Source organism: Mustela lutreola, chromosome 5, assembly GCF_030435805.1.
Source record: "Mustela lutreola isolate mMusLut2 chromosome 5, mMusLut2.pri, whole genome shotgun sequence".
Classification (NCBI taxonomy): Eukaryota; Metazoa; Chordata; class Mammalia; order Carnivora; family Mustelidae; genus Mustela; species Mustela lutreola.
This window is the reverse complement of record NC_081294.1, coordinates 97,458,379-97,470,517: the sequence shown is the minus strand read 5'-3', so window position 1 is coordinate 97,470,517 and position 12,139 is coordinate 97,458,379. Positions and strand designations below refer to the sequence as shown.

The window sequence follows — 12,139 nt, the reverse complement described above, 5'->3', positions numbered from 1 at the left end:
TGACTCCCAGAAGTGTAGAGGGGTGTTTGACCAGTGAGGTATAAGAGATAGAAAGGAACTGGCAGATAATTTCTGCTCCCTATCTCTGCCACAGGATTGTGTTGAACTGCAGGTTTCCATGTGGTCTTTCTGGAGAAGTCCTACATGAAGAAGAAACCAGCTTTATTTTCTTATGAGGCTATGGCCAACTCAATAATAGACTATCTTGTATTTCCTTTTCTTTCTTTCTTGCCTCCTTTCAGGAACTAGGGGGATTGTTGATTTTTTAAAATATTGTGCCATTAATTTGGGGTGAGACATCTATATGGTAGTTAAAGCACAAAACCGTAGGAAATGAGCAGATTGGTTATAAACAGTTACTTTTTTTTTTTTTTTAGTGAGAGTGGGGTGGGGGAGGGGGAGAGGGAGAGGGAGAGAGAGAATCCCAAGCAGGCTCCATGCCTGGTTTGGAGCCTGACATGAATCTTGATCTCACAACCCCAAGATCATGACCTGAGCTGAAATCAAGAGTCGGATGCTCAAGTGACTGAGCCACCCAGAGCCCTTAATAGTTATAATTTGAGGTAATTGATTACTATGAAATTTTCAGCTACTACATTGTATAGTAATTGATATAGTTTGCTAAGAAAACACTTGCACATATTCATTTAGTAATATCAAGACAAACTTAATAATAGAGCTTTTGTAATTACTTTATTGAACATTCTGAACTTGTTAGAAGCTCGAGCAAAATGGTTTGCTCTTCCCAATTACTGCTATCAAATATGTGCTGTTGAATCTCCTTGTATTAATTTTCTTTTGCTGCATTACAAATAACCTCAAGCTTATTGGCTTAAGACAACACTCATTTATTTTATCATTGTTTCTTTAGGTCAGAAGTCAGGCATGGCACCTGGGTTCTCTGCTTAGGGTCTTGTGCTTAAAAGAATGTGATCCCTGGGCACTTAACTAAAGGATCTTGAAGAGTCCACTTTCATGGTCATTCAGGCTGTTGGCAGGACAACCTTGTGGTTGTAGGCCTGACGTCCCAGCTGCCTGGCTGTCAGCTCAGGACTGCTGTCATCTTTGGGAGGCTGCTCTCAGCTCCTTTCCAGGTGCCATCTCCCAGACTTTCCTCAGGCCCTTACACAACTTTGAAGCTGGTGACAGGATCCCTTACTTTGAATTCTCATCACCTTCAAATCTGAGTAAATCTGAATTTAAATCTATTGTATGGATACAAGTGACACCATTCAAATCCATCTACATGCTGCAATATTCTTGACTCATGAGAAACTTATACCAACTGGTAAGAGAGTAGATGGTTCAAAGCCTACCCACTTTTTTTGGGTTTCCCAAATCTTTGCAGTTTTCTTCTGATGTCAAGTTGGGCATTAAAACCCAGTCAGTCAGTCTACTGCATAAACAGATTTTCCACTGGGATATGAGATACCCATCCACTCTTATAAAGCTAGCACCCTCAATCTCTGTATATGGGTTTGTTATTGGATTCTGTAGGTGGATGACTAGATGGAGGAGGACCCCTGTGTTTGTCCAAATCTGGAGAAGCAGATGCCAAGATGGGGTGAGATGTTCAAGGGCTTTATGGAGGGAAATGCCTATAAGATGGAAGGGGTGGGGTTGGAGAAGGCTACAAGAGCCACCAGACTCTCATGCTGGTCTGATCTATGTGGAGGAGATAGGGCAGAAAGGAAGAAGGTCTTAAACTTCAGTGCAGTTCTAAGAAAGTTCGTCAAGGCTGTCAAGAATGGGTCTGCCTTAGTTTTCCTGATGCAGCTCAGTCATTGGTCTGGGAGAAGCCAGTAGAAAGCCTGATCTTGGCTCAATGTGATGGTTATGCTCCCTTCATTAGAAAATTTGAGTGGTGTATTTTCATGTCCTCAGCAACTGCCAGCTAAAATGTTCTTCCTTAGGCCAGACCCATGATTCATGATTATAAAGATTCTCCTTCAGTCCTCCATATCCCCCAGTTGTCTGCATGTACACACTGGAGACAAGTGATAGGATAGGGTTAGCTGAACCAGGCCAGCCTTCTTTCATAGGAGGTTGCCCCCTCCCCTCACTTTTTGTCTTTCTTTATGATGTATGGTATCTTTATGGTTCATTTGCTTTGGGTTTGGTAACCCATGTGAGGAGCAACATAGAAAGTTGCCCTCAGGGGTACCTGGGTGGCTCAATGGGTTAAAGCCTCTCCCTTCGGCTTGGGTCATGATCCTGGGGTCCTGGGATCGAGCCCCGCATCTGGCTCTCTGCTCAGCAGGGAGCCTGCTTCCTCCTCTCTCTCTGCCTGCCTCTCTGCTTACTTGTGATCTCTGTCTGTCAAGTAAATAAAAAAAAAAAAAAAAAAAAAAAAGTTGCCCTCATCTTATTTTATCTTCCCATAAAAGACCAAATAGAAGGAGGTCCCTGTTTTACTTCATAGGTGGCTTTGTTATCGTTAATGAGAATTTTTAGCATGCTCTTATTCTCTAATTCCTTTCTCTTTAAAAATATCTCTTTCTGGGGTGCCTAGGTGGCTCAGTGGGTTAAGCCTCTGCTTTCGGCTCAGGTCATAGTCTCGGGGTCCTGGGATCGAGCCCCACATCAGACTCTCTGTTTAGCGGGGAGCCTGCTTCCCCAACCCCCCTTCCTGCCTTTCTGCCTACTTATGATCTCTGTCTGTTGAATAAATAAATAAAATCTTAAAAAAAAAACCTCTTCCTGTATAAAAGACATAAAATTTTAAAGGAAAAATAGGAAAATACCAAAAAGTAGAAAGCAAAAAATTAGACAGTGACTATAATCCTAAAATAACAAAAATTAATATTTTAATCATTTCCTTTAAGGTCTCTTCCCCCTGTACAAATTTGTAATCTGTTTCTCCCTTTTCCAACACCTAGGCATAAAAAAACCTCTAAATTTTCTTAAAAAAAAAAAACAAACAAAAAACAAAAAGCAAAAACCCTTTTTGAGGATTGTAAAAGTAAGACTGGTTCAATGTAGAAGATTTGTGACACAACGTTTGATTCCACAATGGAATGATAATCACCATCAATGTTGTATTTTCTTCTAAAAATATATATGAATTAACATAAAGTGATTCTACTTATGTTATTTTACATCCTTTCTTTTCACTTAACATATTATGAGTGCTTTTTCATATTACTAATCTTAAAAGTACAATTTAAATAATAACATAATATTGTATAGCATGGATTGTTCCATTGTATATTTAGATGTCTACTTTTTCACCATTATGGAGAATTCTGTGGCATGCATATTTCTCCACATTCTTATTATTTTCTTAGGGTGGATGCTTGGAAGTAGGGTTATTAAGTCAAAGGTAACACTTATTTTGAAGGGCTTTGAAAGATATGTTGCCAAACTGCTTTCCAGAAGTGTATCAATTTATACTCCTATCACAGTGAATGAGGTTATTTTCTCTTCTTAAATCCCCCCTTCTTATCTTGGTCTCAACTTCCTGGTAGTTTCTCTCAGGTATCCACTTCCTTTATTAATGTGAGGACGTCATGAGTTTGTTTTGAGGGAGATGGTTTTCAGTGAGAAGAGATGTAGCTTTACTTACCATGTTTAGCATCACCTCCAGCAATTGCCTCTGATATCTGTGTAATTCAGTTTCTCATCCCTGAATTTAGAAGCTACCCAGAAGCACCTCAGTTTTCCTTTGCATCTATAGAACAGAGAGACTTGAATACACCCGTGTCTGGCATGCTTTATCCATAGGAGGCTTTTCAGCTTTTGTTACTTTTAATTTTTTTATGCTTTCTTAGAAGAAATCTTTTTCTATCGTATGCTTCACAGATAGCCTCTGGCTACTTTGTTCCAGCAACTGACTTCTTTAGAGATTTGTTCTGACACAGAATTTAAAGAGACAGTATCTTTTCTAACACAGTAGATAATTGAACACAAAATTGACTTCATTATGGTCATAGTTGCGACATGCCTGGCTGGGCTTAAAGGTTTAGTCTCTGACTACAGGGTAGAATTTTCTCCTGTGAGAAACTAGCTCATGTATTGCCCAAGTTTTGGCTTCATTGGCTTCAGTTCTAACCAACAGAAAACCCTAGCTTTTCCTGGAAAAAACAGTCATGGTTTTCTATGAGATTTGGTTCTATACCTGGGCTTTCCAGACTTGGGTTAGTGAATCATGGTAGGGTGGCAGTGGAAACTCTTGTGAGCAGGAGGCAGACGTCAGTGCAACAGTCTAGTTCAACCTCCACTGAAGTCTCATGCCCACCAAGAGAGTCACTTGGGCTTTTCCGTGGTATCTTGGCTACATAGCCAGAGCTCTTGATTCCAGACCCAGCTTCTCTGTGATGTCAGAGTTTTTCGGTTTTTTTTCCATAGACTTTCCTGTGCTTCCACGAGACATAGGGAAAAGCAGTTTGTTGGAGATTTTTATCTCAAGTTGCTGTTTGTCTGGTACCTGAAGCAGAGAAAGCATTGCACTGCATTATAATTAGCTGAGTAACACTTCAGTTCTTTATAACTAGGGCTACAGAGCTCGTTTTGGGAGCAAGAGTTACTTGGCCCATGAATTTGGTGATGGATCTCAGAAGTGGTGAGATGCTCAGAAAGGATCATGGTGGGGGCACATTTTGGTCCATCCTACTTACTCTGATAGAGCAGTGGACCTACCCACTCTTATATTCCATGGGATGGGCTCTTAACCCTGTTTGTTTTCTTGTGAGCACCTGACTCACACAGCTGGTCTCAGATGCACATCCATGTTGCTTATAAGAATATGTGGTTTGGAGATTTAATTAATTCTGTAAAACACCTATCTCCTCCTCTTTGCACCATGGCTTTCTATGAATTAAGAATGTTAGAAGACCTTGCACCTGTGACAAGACTGTAATGTCATCTGGGAAAAATCTGCAGAGCTGGAGGAGAAGAAGGTAAAAGGGAACTTCTTTCTTTTGCCCCCAAACAAGGGTAGATTTGGACCTAATATTTGCTAGGGAAGAGGTAGGGGAGAAGGTTTAGGGCAAGAAGCCATAAGCCTTGAGTCAGGCCCCTTAGTGAGGGCCCTCTAGTTCTATTTTTGAGTCTACTCTGCATAAGTCCATATAGGCAAAGCAGCAGGAAGAGTAAAAAAGGGCCCAGAGAATCCCAGCAGTGTGCATAGCTGGCAGGGAATATTTGCTTTCAAGATCGAAACAATTATTATTTTCAATTTCTCTCCCCCCCTACTTTTTTTCAAATTAATCAGGACAAAACTTACTTCAAAATCACCTGAATAAACACCAGTGGTAAGGCCTTTGGTGAAATAAGCCTGTGGGTAGCTGGATTGTAATTAGAAACAAAATGACTCTAACAGGAGGGAAAAGAAGAAAAAGTCAAAATTTGGAATGTGGCAAAGTTTGGATCAGAGTATAATGCTCTGGTGGATATCAGATTGGATAATACAGAAAAGAGAACAGAGGGAAAGAAAGAGAATGCTTTAAAATAAATTAATTACAGCCACACACAGATCCTTCAGCAAAATTGGAAGCAGCCTAGACCAAGAGAGCATAACACAGCTCTAAATTAATAGACTATATTCCACTTAATGGCCATGCAAGCCGGGGAAGCAATACAATGGTGAGTCATTTAAAAAGAAGTATTTTTTTTTGAAACAAAGAGAGGAGAACAAAAGAAAGACTAATATGAAGATAAAACTTTAAATATGTGGATCCAAGGTCCAGAAGAGACTAGAAGCATTCGAAAGCAGGACAAAATGAATAGCAAGAAATGAAAAGATTGCACTTAACAAAGAAGTGGGTTTTGGTTTGTTCTATTTTAGCTTCACAAAGGAACGTAAAAGACAAATGCTAGGAAAATACATGATTCTATGGAAGAAAAAAGGTGAAAACCAACATGACCCAAATGAAAATAAATGAAGGTAAAGATCATTTCTTAAACAATACCTTCATAGTACAGTTGGGAGGGGAAGTGGAAAGAGACAGAAAACTGGTAATTATTTGGAACACTGAAAAAAAATAAAATAAAAAAAGAAAAAGAAAACTGGTAATTATTGCGAAGAGATTTAAAACATGTATTGAGGCAATGATTATTTTTAAATTTGCAAATAATCTCGTGAATATATTTTTGTTATAATTTTAGTGTTACAGTCAAAGGAAAGGTCTCTTGTTAGCTCTACCCAATGTTGAGAGAAATAACAAATCTAAGTCATCATGATTTTCTCAATAAGAAAAATGTATGCTAGCTACTCCTTGCTACTCTTATTATGCTCACTTTTGATCATCAGACAACTTTGCTTGAAGTATAAAATTTCTAGTATTTCTATTTCCCTTTTGATTTTTGTGGTGCTAAAATGTTCTTGAAATTAAAATGTTCCACCCCCTCCCACTCTTCAAATCCCCATCTGTTCTTTTCTGAGCATAAGACCCACACAGCTGGTCTCAGAAATGGTCACATCCATGTTGATTTAAGAATATGTTCAAATAAGCAATTTGCAGTTCAGGGATTTAATTCTACAAAACACCTAAAAAGTGCCAGGTAGTATTTCTAGGAGCTGGAGGGACAAAGATAAATAAGACAGGGTCCCAGGCTTTAAGAAAATCTTGGCTTAGCATTAGAGAAAACTCATAAAATTTTAATCTAGCAGAAGCTGGAATTGAAAGGGTTAATGTCTAGGTTCCAGAGTCATCCAGATCTGAGTTTGAATCCCAGCTCTGCTACCTATTGTCTGTGTGGCTTTTAGAAATTGATTTAGAAATTAATGCTTAAGGTTTTTGTTATGCTTTGCCTTTTCATACCCTTTATCCATACTTTATGGCAACAGATTCTATCCCTTTGGCCACAGAGTTGGACACAAAATAGATCAATCCTAGGGTTTATTACTCCTGGCCACAGTGATTGGTACACTGATGGGCACATGATCTAATCTAGGCCAGTCAGAGTCCTGCCCTGAGATTGTTTTTTTCTGTCTGGTGCTCAAAGGGAAAAACTTTTTTTTTTTTTCCCAATGATGAGGCTGTAAGAATTTAATTTCAAAAGTGTCATTGTTTTAGTGTTGTGGGAACAGAAAATAAAGGAATTAAAATATTATTTTATTATGTGTTACTTGAAATAATAAAAAATCAATATATATATAATACATATATTGTATGGACATTATATATTAATCCCAGTTTTCTTGCCTCTTTTTAGAGGTAAATCACAGTCCTGAATTTTGAATTTGTCATTCCTTTGTTTTTAATATAGTTTTATCACAGGTATATATACATTTAAAAATGTATTACTCAGTATTGTTTATTTTTGAGCTTTATAAAAGTGATGATATACTCTATGTCATTTACTTCATCCTGCTAGATAGGCAAAAATTAGAAAATCTGACAATTTCAAGTAGTTTGTGAAGTCTGAAGTAGTGGGAACTCATATATCTCCTATTAGAATGTAAATTGGAAGAAGCCCTGGCATTATGTTGTGAAGCTGAATGTGACTGTAGTCTAAGACCCTGCAATTCCACTTTGGAGTATAGACTCCAGAAAAACATTTACATATGTGCTCTAGCAGACATGTATAAGGACTTATCAAACCTCTGTTCATAACAGGAAAAAATTAAACAAATTAAGGAATTCAAACAAATGATTATTTATAGGAGGATAGGTGGAGAAATTGTGGTGCCTTCACATGGTAGAGAATGGTTATGCAGGAGTGGATATGATATTCATATTCACTGCATGTAGTTGCATGGACTACAGGTACACGCAACAAGGAGAATGGATCTTAGAGTCAATAATGAATGACAGTCAAACCACTTTAAGGAGAGCCAGGCTCCGTGAAGAGTTCCAGCTGCCGTCCTCCTGGTGCTCAGTTTGATGACTGGCCTTGACAAGAGCCTCGTTTCAGGCTGTGGTAGAAGCAGAACTGGGCAGTAGTCACCACTGTTCAGACCTACTACATGGATCACCTAAGGGGAGGGAGAGTCGTGGGGAGGAAAAATGTCTACATTGGTGGTGAGGTTGAGGTTACCCTTTGTTTGAAGTCTGGACTTGGGGTAGGTTGTTTCAGGGATCAAGGAGTAGACAGTGAGGAATCTTTCTTCTGCTCCAGGGTCAGAAACCTGTGACAAGGTCTTTGTAGGTCTTATTTGGGTAGTCTGTATGCACTGATCGAAGAGGCTTTTTGTGACCAACTTGCTATCATTGATGTCATCTTTGAGGTGAGCTAACGTGGTTTCTGACAGTTTACTAGTATGAGCTCCAGCTACTGGGTTCTCCATCTGGAGCCTATGCAGTAGCAGACTGGTCATTTTGGGCTTTTCCCTGGAAGATGGCATAAACAACTTCTCCTTTTGAGATTGTAGGTGCTGTACAAAGGCAGCTCATGCTTCATTTTCAATATAACATTTCATCAAGAATCATTGTTTAACATTTTAACATCTCTGATAATAAGGAAGTCTTAAAACTGACAGCTTCTTAATAATGACAAAAGGTAGTATTTTTTTCTTTCTTGATGACACAGAAAAAATGGATGTGAATATCATAATCAGTGGACTCTTAGACTTGATTAATTAGGGTGTGTTTACCCAATACAAACAATCTTCTTTTGCTCTTTTTCAAAAAACCATTTTTTGTACATAATGGTCTGCATGGCAAAATAATATTCATTCAACAGTACTAAATAAACATGGAGTCATTTAAATAACTCTCTAGTGGCCAGTGGCAGGGAAAAGGAAGATCTTCATAACTCTATCCATTGTAACCCCCAGCAACCAGGAAGAAGCATTGCTAAATGAGGGGCAGAGGAGAGATTGAGAGATGGAGATGATAGGGAGTTAGGAGGGAGAGAGAGAGAGAGAGAGCGAGCGAGAGCGAGTGCGTGTGTGCAAGTGAGCGAGTGTGCAAGCACTTCCCTGATTTCTGATCACTTTCCAGTCCCTCTAGAAGTCTGATTATATATCTTGCTCTGAGTTTTTTGATGTGTTATAACAAATCCCCCTTTTCTTGGTTCCAGCAAGTTTCTCTTTCCCACAACCGAAGGATCTCTAATTAAGATGAGCACTCAGCTCCATACCCTGTATTTAATGAATGTTCCATGAATGCTTATTGCTTTATTACTGTGCTAAAAGATTTATTGAGTTTCATCTAAAGTACTTTGAGAATAGGAAGTAAAAAGGGTCAAAGTTGGAGGGATGGTCAGTAAAGACAAGCGGAGGGGTTCTTTGAGGAGGGAAGAGCTTGGGAGGTGGGGTAATAATGTGAGTCTTGGGGAGGAGTCTGGGCCTCTTTGGAAGGACCTGTGATGGGATTTGGGCTCCATTCAGAAAGGCTTGCTAAGGAAGCAATAAGGACCCAAACACACCTTGTTTGTTTATTTGTTTCAACATAATTACTCATATACCCATGTGTAAGATGAAGTGGAGAGAAATGGAACTGTATTGGAAGGCTGTGGCAGATTCGGTGAGAAGAAATGAAGGTGAAGTGAGGTATCAGTATCCTTCTGTGTGACATTATATGGTGCACGTGGAAGAGTGCGCTTGTCACTGGCCTGTGTGAGCCACCTCATGCTGACTGTCAGAGTGGCTCACAGCTCTGCCACCACCCTCAACTTCTCCGCAGGAGCTGCTTGATTAGCAGCTGAGTTGTATCCTCTGACATCTTCCTTCAGCCCTCTTCCTGTTTGTCTACTATGCGGTCTTGCCCTGTTTTCTTCCCCACTCCTAGGCTCTTTCATCCAAAACCAAACAGTAGATTTTTTGTTTCTTCCTGGTGGCTTTGCACATGAATAAGACAATTTCAGAGATTCTGTGTGTTATGTGTGTGCACACTCTCACATCCCTCCCCCAGTCCCCAAGTAATTTGGGAAGAACCTAAAACTAACAATTTACACAGGCTGAGTTTGGACCTTTTCCCTTTACTATGGCATTTTGACAGCAAGAAAAATGACACTAGGATAGCACTTATTGATTCACAAAAGGCCTTCCTTGTGAATTTAGATACAGATCCATCTGTGCAGTCTAGAGATATCTATGTCTATTGGGGAGGTAAAAACATCTATAGTGTTATAGATGTTGTCACTGAAATTGACCCTAAAGAGAGATTTTTGCTTTCCCAGTGGATAGTGCAGAAGTAATTCATAAATATATTTGGCTCAATTTATAATTCTTATAAATTATATTGAGGATGATATTTCACATTTGGGGGAATTATTCTTATATAGTACAAGTAACTGAGAAATAATTTGGGAATACAGATTTTCCTTGACTTATGTTGGGGTTACATCCTGACAAATGCATTAAAAGTTGAAAATATCTTTTTTTTTTTGGAAGGTTTTTTTATTTCTTTATTTGAGAGAGAGAGAGAGAGAGAGAGAGAGAGAGAGAGAGAGAAAGAGTGTGCAAGTAGACAGAGCGGCAGGCAGAGGGAGAGGGAGAAGCAGGCTCTCCGCTGAGCAGGGAGCCGGATGTGGGGCTCAATCCCAGAACCCCGGAATCATGACCTGAGCCGAAGGCAGACACTTAACCAACTGAGCCACCCAGGGGCCCCCAAAGTTGAAAATATCTTAAATTGAAGTGCATTTAATACACCTGGCCTCCCCAACGCTGTAGCTTAATCTGTCTGCCTTAAATGCTCAAAACACTTACATTAGCCTACAGTTTGGTAAATCATCCAACACAAAGCCTATTTTATAATAAAGTGTTGAATCTCCTGTAATGTACTGAATACTGTACAGAATGTGGGAAACAGAACAGTTGTCAATGTATGGCTTGTTTACCCGCATGCTCGTGTAGCTGCTGGGAGCTGACTGGGAGCTGACTGGGAGCTGATGGGAGCTGCGGCTGGCTGTCAGTGCCCAGCTTCACAAAGAGAGACGATTGTACCAAATACTCCTAGTCCAGGAAAAGATCAAAATTCAAAATTGGAAGTACGGTTTCTACTGAACGCTTATGGCTTTCACACTATTATAAAGTTGAAAATTGTGAGCTGAATCATCGTTACGTCAGGGACTGTCCTTAGACTGCTAATTTCTGGCCATGTGGTCATTTTAATTCTGCAGTAAAAACAGAGATGGGGCAAGTGAGTACTTCTTTCTGAAGGTGAGCTGGCTACTTAATGTTCTTAATCTGGGAAGATGGAAGTGGAGTAGTATATGATAAAAGATGTATAGTGTCATGAAGTGAAAGAATCAGGTGAGTAACAACTCAAAGAGTAAGGAACTAATGGTAGTTTAAAGACAAAAGAAAGTATAAAGTTTTGCACATAGTAAAATACTGAAATTCTTCATTCTAAGAAGTACTTAGGTCACAACATGATAGTATTCAAGAAGGGCTTAGATAAACTCAAGTACGTTTGGTCTATAATGGGTATATTTAAGAACTATGCCCACACTGTTTTAAATCACAAAAATGACATATATCTATTGGAGAAAAATTAGAAAAATTATATATACAAAATTTTAAAAGATTAAAACCCCCTATAATCTTTTAGAATAACTGTTGATATTTTGGTAAGTAGCTTCAATACTTTTTTTTTGTTTATTTATTTGATTTATCTAAGTGGACTCAGACTACATATATTGTCATGTAATTTGTTTTTTCAACAGACATGGAAGCTGCAAGACTGTTTATGACCTAACCACAGAAGTTCTGCAAAGTTGTGTTGGTCAAGCAAATTGTTAAGGTCAGCCCAGATTCTAATGGAAGGGAATTAGGGTCCACTTCCTAATGAGAGGAATAACAAAGAACTTGGAGTCATCTTCAATCTATCGCAGTTATGGCTTATTATTTTTAAAATATGTTGCTGATTTGATTTGCTAATATTTCTTAAAATATTTGCATGAGCATTACTAAGTGTTGTTGTCCTATAGATTTTTGTGCTATATTTGTCAGATTTCTGGTGCCAGGGTTATACTACCTGGTTTTTAAAACTGAATTGGAAAATTTTGATCTTTTTTCTTCTCTCTTTAACAGATTAAATAGCATTAGAATGTCCTTTATGATTTGACAATTTCTCAGTGCTGTTTTTAGTATCTTTGATGGTATTAGATTATTTATATTTCTTATCTGTTCTTGGGTCAATATTGTTATTTTATATTTTCCTAGTAAAAAAGGTCACAATGATTTTTTTTGGTCAAATATTTGTCACAACTTTCCCTGTTTTCCGGGGTTGACATAGATGTTTTCCCCCTC

At 38.7% G+C, this 12,139-nt stretch overlaps 1 long non-coding RNA gene across 1 annotated transcript in view; it reads left to right on the top strand.

The window, feature by feature from the left end:
- The window catches only part of LOC131832310 (uncharacterized), a 494,037-nt gene that overhangs the window by 80,482 nt on the left and 401,416 nt on the right, over positions 1 to 12,139 (top strand). The window contains exon 2 of the long non-coding RNA XR_009353991.1: positions 11,554 to 11,630. This is a non-coding gene — a long non-coding RNA (uncharacterized LOC131832310). The remainder of the gene's footprint in view (positions 1 to 11,553; positions 11,631 to 12,139) is intronic.